The sequence below is a fragment of the Trematomus bernacchii genome, unplaced genomic scaffold, assembly GCF_902827165.1.
Source record: "Trematomus bernacchii unplaced genomic scaffold, fTreBer1.1, whole genome shotgun sequence".
Lineage (NCBI taxonomy): Eukaryota > Metazoa > Chordata > Actinopteri > Perciformes > Nototheniidae > Trematomus > Trematomus bernacchii.
In genome coordinates this window covers 2,895,504-2,904,264 of record NW_022987683.1, presented here as the reverse complement: position 1 = coordinate 2,904,264, position 8,761 = coordinate 2,895,504, and the positions used below count along the sequence as shown (strand labels likewise).

The window sequence follows — 8,761 nt, the reverse complement described above, 5'->3', positions numbered from 1 at the left end:
TGCATTTATTAAATGTCAACTAAAAGAGCAGTGGAAATGAAAAACCTCTGAATTTTCTATAAAGATATTAACAGTACTTATAGGTGGGGTAGGTAATTTTGGAGAAACCAGCTCGAGTGCGCTAGAATTTGAAAATACACAGCTGGAAAAAAATCTGCCACTTCCTGACAGAGCCCCTCCTCCAACACACACACACGCGCACATGACCAATGAGGGCACAAGATAAGTTTGTGCACAGATGGAAGGCTGACAGGCAGGTAGGCCATCCAGTTATTTAGCCGGGCCGGCTAAAATGATTGGTCGTGCTTTTTACAGTACTACGGCTTCCACAGATGACATTTTGTTATGGATTTTTTGTCAAAGCACTTAAGATATTCATTTATCGGGATGTTAAGAGCATTCCATGGAACATAACAAAAAGTGTATCTCGAGCCGGTTTCTCAAACTTACCTACCCCACCTTTAATGTCAGCTTAGTAAATTATTATTTACAATGGACTATGCTTAGCTAACAGACTAATTTCCAACACTCATGGACCACACCCCCTTTTCTTTTGAAAAACTGGGTGACATACTGTCGCCCTTTAGTCCCTCTCTCTTCTCTTTCTCTCTGTCTTTTTTGAAAGCCTGACTTTGTTAGTCGTGAGACATGGTACACAACACACGTAAGTACTAGCATCCTGCTCACATGCTCTCACTCTCTGCTAGAAAGTAACTAAGTGCCGGTGCAGCACCGCGGTTGGAGGCAGGACCAAACATTACATGTAAATAGAAGGGGCTGTACAAAGGCTTTGGATAATTAACTTTTGGAAGAAAATAAGTTAAATGAATCGTAGGTTTACTGAGTACATTATCAATATAACGTTTATATTAATGTAATTATTGATGAATATGAAAGGTTACTTAAAGTTTTTTTTCTTAATGTTCTAAAATTGTTTGGGCCCCTGTCAGTCACGGGCCCTTAGAATCGTCCTAACTTTTCACAGGGACGCCGCCAGGGATTTTGGGCCCCATGGAAATATATCACATTGGGCCCCACCACCAGGCACAGGCCACGCCAACCAAGCACAATTGCTGTAACCACACCTCCAGAACCCAACCCACTCATTTATGCTTTAAATAACTCTACCTGTACAGGCTTCCATCTATCTTGTGGTCCAATACTAACTGCACAATATTTACTGACACTGAGCTGTGAAACTATAACACTGTGCAGACGTGCAACATTCTGCTGCAGTAGAATTCACTATTTGATATAAGACTAACATTTCTGACAATAGATCTCAATAGTCATCTTTTATGGTGTAAATGCCTTTTTATAATGACATTTTTGAATGGAACATTCTCAACATGAATGCATAAATCCAAATAAATATAACTTAAATATGTGGGAAAATACTGTGTTTGAAATGTATAATTGAAATGAGATGTTAGCTTTTTGTTTGTATATATATATATAATATATATATATATATATATATATATATGTTGTATTCCAGTCTCCCTTCAGATATGTTAAGTGGCATGTCATTCAACACAATGCTACTCACCTCCTTCAGTTGGGAGAAAAGCTGGTTCAGGTTCAGCATTATGGGGGGACAGGGCTGCTGAGCCTAGAGATGGATCTGTTGGTCCTGGCACCAGGGGGAGGGACAACTGATTTAGTATGAATAGCTGCTAAAAATGTACCTGCATTTATTAAATGTCAGCTAAAAGAGCAGTGAAATGAAAAACCTCTGAATTTTCTGTGAAGATATTAACAGTACTTAATGTCAGCTTAGTAAATTATTATTTACAATGGACTATGCTTAGCTAACAGACTAATTTCCACCACTCATGGACCACACCCACCTTTCTCTTTGAAAACTGGGTGACATATTGTCGCCCTTTAGTCCCTCTCTTTTGTCTTTCTCTCCTTTCTTTTTTGAAAGCCTGACTTTGTTAGTCGTTGAGACATGGTACACAACACACGTAAGTACTAGCATCCCTCCTCACATGCTCTCACTCTCTGCTAGAAAGTTTGGAGGCAGGACCAAACCATTACATGTAATAGAAGGGGGTGTACAGAGGCTTTGGCTTTTGGAAGAAAATAAGTTAAATGAATCGTAAGTTTAGTGAGTACATTATCAATATAACGTTCTATTAATGTTAATTATTGATGAAAGGTTATTTAAAAAATGTTTTCTTATGTTCTAAAATAGTTTGGGCCCCTGTCAGTGGGCCCTTAGAATCGTCCTAACTTTTCACCCCCTTACGGCGCCCCTGGGTTTGTCCCACTTACAACAACTAAAGGTTGACATAGCTTTCTTACAAGAAACTCATCTGTGTCAAGTGTTTCATTCCAAGTTCAATGCAAAAGCTAGAGGAACAGCCATAGTGATTAACAAGAACATCTCTTCCACTCAAAGGAAATGATTAGTGATCCTAATGGAAGGTATATTATTGTGGTTGGGCAGCTCTTTGCTAACCCAGTGATTTTGGTAAATGTATATGCCCCCAATTGCGATGACAGTAGTTTTTTTAAGAAACTATTTTTTAGAAAACCTAGGCTTGAGAATGGATTTGTTATTATGGGAGTGATTTTAACCTTGTACTGGACACAACCCTGGATAGGTCGTCAAATTCCCTTCAAAATCTTTCAAAATCAGCTGGAGTTGTGAGGATTTCATGAGCCATGTGCCCTCTCCGATGTATGGAGATTTAAGTTTCCCCACAATAGAGATTACTCTTTTTTCTCCAACGCCATACCTACAACCCGTATAACTATTTTCTTGCTTGATAATAGACTATTACCCAGGGCTAAGACTTGCTCATAAATAGCATAGTTATATCTGATCATAGTGTCATGGTACTCGAACTGGATCTTCCAAATCGTCCCCCTCCGAACAGAGTTTGGAGACTCAGTCCTCTCCTACTATCTGATGATCGCTTCGTTGAATTCATTTCGGACCAAATCAATTTCTAGAAACAAACACCTCCCCTGAAATATCTAACGCCACACTGTGGGAGACCCTTAAAGTTTACCTCAGAGGGCATATTATAGCTTACTCCTCTAGAATTAAGAGAAAAAATATTCAAAGCGACAAGAGATATCACTCAAATCGCGATTATTGACTCGAAATATGTTCTCTATCGCCAACCACAGATCTTTATAAGGAGCGTCTAAGGCTGCAAACTAATCACAACCTTCTAACTACTGATGAGGCAACGCGTCTTATTTTGACATCCAGGCATAATGTCTATGAATTTGGAGACAAGGCGAACAAGCTCCTGGCCCTGCAAGCTCGTCAAACAGCTGCCGCGCGGTCAATTACTGAAATTCTGTCACATACAGGAGAGACATTGATAGATCATGAGGACATAAATGAAGCTTTTCTGCTGCATTTCTATTCTAACCTTTATGCCTCAGAATGTAATGAGGACCCTGAGGTCTTCTTTCAAAATGTTACTCTTCCTACTGTGTCAGAGGAACAAAACATTAAATTGAGCGCAGATGTTTCAACATCCGAAATAATTATGGCCATTAAATCAATGCAAAACAATAAATCACCCGGCCCAGACGGATTCACTACTGAATTTTATAAAAAGTTTTCCCCTCAACTAGCACCAATTCTTCAGACAATGTTTAAAGAAGCACTCTCTTCAGGCTCCCTTCCTATGACTTTACGACAAGCCTCTATCTCCCCTCCTTGTGAAAAAAGACAGAGACCCAATAGCCGCGTTCACACCGGAGTACTTTTCACTGTACTTTTCGCGTTTAGTTCCGTTAGTACCCCTTATGTCGCGTTCACACCAAAAAGAGCACTTAATCTCGGGAACTTTTACCCCCATTTTTAGTGCCTGCTGAGAGATGGTACTTTCCTGGGGGAAAAAAGTGCCCCAGTTCTGATTGGCTGGGCGAATTGCAAACCACGCCCCGTACAACTCTGAAATGTTTTGTAGAGCCGCCATTTTATTATCCTGGCATTAGCATTATTAGCATTAGCATTAGCCCAGTGCACAAACGCAGAGAGACTAACTTATGGAAACACAAAATAAACATGGGAGCGGTGGAGATGAGGAGGTGTCGGCGTTCTGGAGATTTACTCGGAAGGCTTCAGTAGAAGCTGCAGGGAGTCCCAGCAGCTTCTACTGAAGCCAGTCCCCAACTCCGGGGACTTCCGGCCGGGGACTTCGGGTGGCAGTATACGCCGTGAAGTTGTTTGCGGCCTGCCAGTAAACCCAAAGCAGAAGAAGACGAAGTGACGTCAGCGGCTCATTTGCGTAATCTTCCCTCAGGGAAAAGTACTCCGGTGTGAACGTGATCTGTACTAAATGCCCTGGGGTAATAAGTGCCGGGGCACTGAGTGCCGGCACTAAATACGGCAAAGTACTTGGTGTGAACGCGGCTATTGTTGTGCTCCTCATATCGCCCTATTTCCCTACTGAATGCAGATTTTAAAGTGCTGTCTAAGGTCCTGGCCAAGCGTCTGGAAAATGTGATTCCAGATATTATATCTCCTGATCAGACAGGATTTATCCAGAACCGACATTCGTATTCAAATTTGAGAAAACTATTTAATATTGTCCACTCGGCCCGGTCACCAGACCCAGAGGTAGTAACATCACTTGATGCGGAAAAGGCCATTGACCGGGTCGAATGGAGATACCTATTCATTGCCCTCGTAAAGGTGTCCCTTTACGCGGATGACCTGCTTTTATATGTATCCGAGCCTGCCTTATCGCTTCCCTATATCCTGGATATCCTCGATTAATTTGGGAAAGTCTCGGGTTATAAATTAAATTTACAAAAGAGCAAACTTTTCCCTTTAAACTCTGCAGCCGATGTACTCCCCCCTAGCCTTTTCCCCTTTAAAAGGGCTCAAGATGGCTTCAAATATTTAGGAATTGAGGTCACTCGCTCTCTCCTTACTACTTTCACTAAAAACTACTTTACCACTCTTCTCAATAAGTGTAAACAAGATATGAACCGCTGGGCCTCCTTACCATTATCTCTAACAGGGCGCGTCAATCTCGTTAAAATGATAATGTTACCAAAGTTTTTATATCTTTTTCAAAACATCCCCGTCTTTATTAAGAAATCGTTTTTTAAGACTCTTGATAAATGTATTATTTCTTTCCTATGGGGGAATAAACCTAGTCGGATCAGTAAAGCTCATATGCAAAGGCCAAAACGATCATGAGGTCTCGCTCTACCTAATTTCCTTTTCTACTATTGGGCATGCAACATTCAGAAGTTGATACACTGGTTTGAAAACAAACCGATATCAGAAAAAGCGGACTGGGTGAAATTAGAGTTTTCTTCATATCAACACCACCTGGGCTTAGGCTTACCCCTTCTCAACACTAATTTGAATTTGAGTGTAATAGTAATTCAATAAGAATATGGGCTCAGTTTAGGAGGCACTTTGGACTACAGGGTGCTTCTGTTCTCTCCCCCATTAAGTCAAACCACATGTTTACCCCATCCTGTACAGACCCAGCTTTTACTGTTTGGTTTAATAATGGGATTAAATCAATTTATAATCTTTACATTGAGGACACATTTGCATCTTTCTCTCAATTATCTGAACTGTATAGCCTACCTAAGAATCACTTATTTCGTTACCTATAAATTAGGATCTTTGTATGTAAGACATTCAGCTCTTTTCCAAATAAGCCCATAAAGTCACATATTGACCATATCCTCGAGCTAAAGTCAGACCGTAGAGGACTGATTTCACTGATTTATGATCTCATTGGTAATGTCAATCCGCACCCTATTGAACATTTAAGAGCTGCTTGGGAATCTGATCTGGGAAGAACTTTGACGGATGACCAGTGGGAATCAGTCCTGGACCGGGTGCACACATCTTCCTCTTCTGCTAAACACAGCCTGATACAACTGAAAGTGGTACACAGAGCTCATTTAACTAACGCCAGATTGGCTAAAATGTATCCAGAGGTTGAACCGTCTTGTCCCCGATGCAGAAGCCAGCCAGCAGACCTAATACACATGTTTTGGGTATGTCCCAGCCTCTTTACTTTCTGGAGATGTATTTTTAAATCTTTTAGTGAAATGTTTAAAACTCGTATTGAGCCTGACCCGCTCTGTGCCCTTTTTGGTTTGGCACCAAAGGTGACCTGTGCATCCCTACCAAACAGTGCCCAGGTAGTTAAAGCCTTTTCTACACTTCTTGCGAGACGTTTGATTCTTCTAAAATGGAAGCAACATTCCCCTCCATCCTTTTCTCAGTGGGTCAAAGATGTTATGTACTTCTTACAGCTAGAGAAAATTAAGTTCTTACTCAGGGGCTCCTCTAACACCTTTATTAGAACATGGAAACCCTTTCTGGACTTCTATGACTCCTTACAAGATCCACTTGATAAAGAATAAGGTTGGATTGAGCGTGAGCAGTGAGCAGCATCTTTTTTTTTCTATTCCATTATCATTATTTTTTTTTTGTGTTTATCTCTGTGTTTTTTTTTTTTCTTTTTTTTTTCTCCTCCTTTGCCCCCCTTGAACTAATGTCATTATGAAAATACTGTATTTTACTGTTAAAGGGCTCTGTATCCTGTAACTCAATGGGTTAGGGTGGTGGGTGGGTGGTGGGTGGTGGGATTGAAATGAAGATTTTGAGTTGTCAGCATGTGTGTATATATCTTTACTGAATTTGTATCACTTGCTTTTGTTAAAAAACTGAGAAAATCAATAAAAATATTTACCATAAAAATTCTCTTGGTCCAAACTTTTCATGACCCTCACAACCCAGGGAAGCTTTGGATCCACACAGATGGTAGCATTTTTCATCGTGGTCGACTGAAATAAAAAGGTAAAAGGAGGAAGGAAAGGGAATAAAATAACAGATTAAAACCAAATACAAGTAGGAAATGGAGACTCAAAATCTTATTGTATGAAATATACTTTATTTAATGAGAAAAAGGACATTTGTGAAACGTTTTCTTAATTATTATGCTTATTCTGGTCATTATATCATATAAATGTAAGGATTAATTTACACGGCTGCAGTCATTGAGCATCTGTCGTCGGTCAATGTAATACGAGCGGATTAAACATTTGTTCAAAGATCTCGGGTGTAAATGAAGCAGCAGTCTTCAGGACCACCAGCAACCCAACTGGAGAGAGGAAAGAAAAGTATAATGAGTTGAGAAGTGTAACAGAAAATGTTTTAAAGAATAACATCTTAAGTCATCTTACTGTTGCAGAACACCGAGGCGAATAGAGCGTGTCCCAGGATGCAGAGCAGGAGGATGTGACTGGTCCTCATGGTGGTTTCTGGAGATGTTTCTGGATGTGATGATGGAGGTTAATATCAAACCGCTCCTCGTCTGCAGGAAAGTGCTTCTGACAAAAAGTGCGTTTATCACGATCAAAAAAGTAGTTAAAAAAAAAAGGTTTTACTGGTGTAAAGGAAGGAGGACATTGTGGTTTCAAGGCGACTTTTTGCCTTTTACTTTCGCTACTTTAAGTATATTTTGATGCTAATACTTTTCTACTTTTACTTAAGTAACATTTACAATGCAGGACTTTTACTTGTAACAGAGTATTTATACACTCTGGTACTTCTACTTTTACTCAAGTACAATATACTTGAGTACTTTTTCTACCTCTGGTTTTACAAGAATAAAGTAGGTTGGCAGGTTTTGTATAAATAAAGAAAACGTGTTCTTAGGTTATTATCACAGTGTTCAACTCAGATTATAAATTGTAAACCTCTCTTTATGGCAGTAGATTAAACATTTGTTCAAATGACATCATCTCTTGAAGAAGAATCTCGGTGTTTCTGATAACGTTTGCCTTATTTTAGATTCACTTTTACACTCATTTTGATGAGACTTTTGTTAAGTTATAGTTTGGGTCACAACTTAAAACACATGATAATAAAGCTATATTTGACAAAACTAGAAATAGCAATGAGATGAGGTATTATTTGTATCGAACTATAATTTATTGTAAATATTCTGAAGCTTATTTCTAACTGCTGTACCAAAAGGTGGCAGCATAATCATTATGACGTTGAACAAATACCAGAATTTCTAAAGCTGCACACTCTAGCAGCCTAGGGTAGAATATGGTTAGTGCTAGATCGTATACCTCCTGGGTTTTAGGCGGCGGAAGTGACGTAATCGTGGATGAGAAGTCGGCAACTTTTGCAGCAACTGACAGCACAAAAAGTAGTAGTAAAAGTAGACACATTTAATTGAATTTAGCATGGGCTCTTCGCGACTCTGGAGTCCTGCAGGCATCCGGAGGACAGTGAATAGGAGTGAGAGGGAGCACACTCCTAAAAAAATCTCCCCCCTTTTTTTAAATAAACCTCGTACTGTGTGTGTCACTGTAATCCGAAATCAAACGCACACGTGGCTTCTGAGTGTTAAATCCCATCTGTGCTTTTCTTCTTGTGAGATGTCATTTTTTTAAATATTGGTAATATTCAAAGTTATGAATTCTCAAAATATTATATTTATGATATTTCTGTGGGAAAATGATGTATTCATGCTCGTCTCTTGTCCTGGGTGGCAGGTTACGTCACTTCCGCCTAAAACCCAGGAGGTATACGATCAGCACTAACTGGGTAGAATATTGCATCAAATGACATTCTGTGCAATTTGTGTTTTGCTATTTTTAATGCAATAATTTGGACAGTATATAATATTATATGACAGAAAACAGCTGCTTAAAAGAGAAGGGGAGTTGTGTAAAATATAAATACAAATCTATGCGTAACACAAAATATATAAACATTTACATTTTTAAACTT

The 8,761-nt window shown here is 39.4% G+C and overlaps 1 long non-coding RNA gene across 1 annotated transcript; it reads right to left on the bottom strand.

Moving 5' to 3' along the window:
• Positions 1-1,546: 1,546 nt before the first annotated feature.
• Positions 1,547-7,111, bottom strand: LOC117487755. The gene is made up of 3 exons (XR_004556438.1): positions 6,999-7,111; positions 6,705-6,798; positions 1,547-1,633 (listed from the first exon to the last, which is right to left on the bottom strand). It is a non-coding gene; the product is annotated as an uncharacterized LOC117487755 (long non-coding RNA).
• Positions 7,112-8,761: the final 1,650 nt, after the last annotated feature.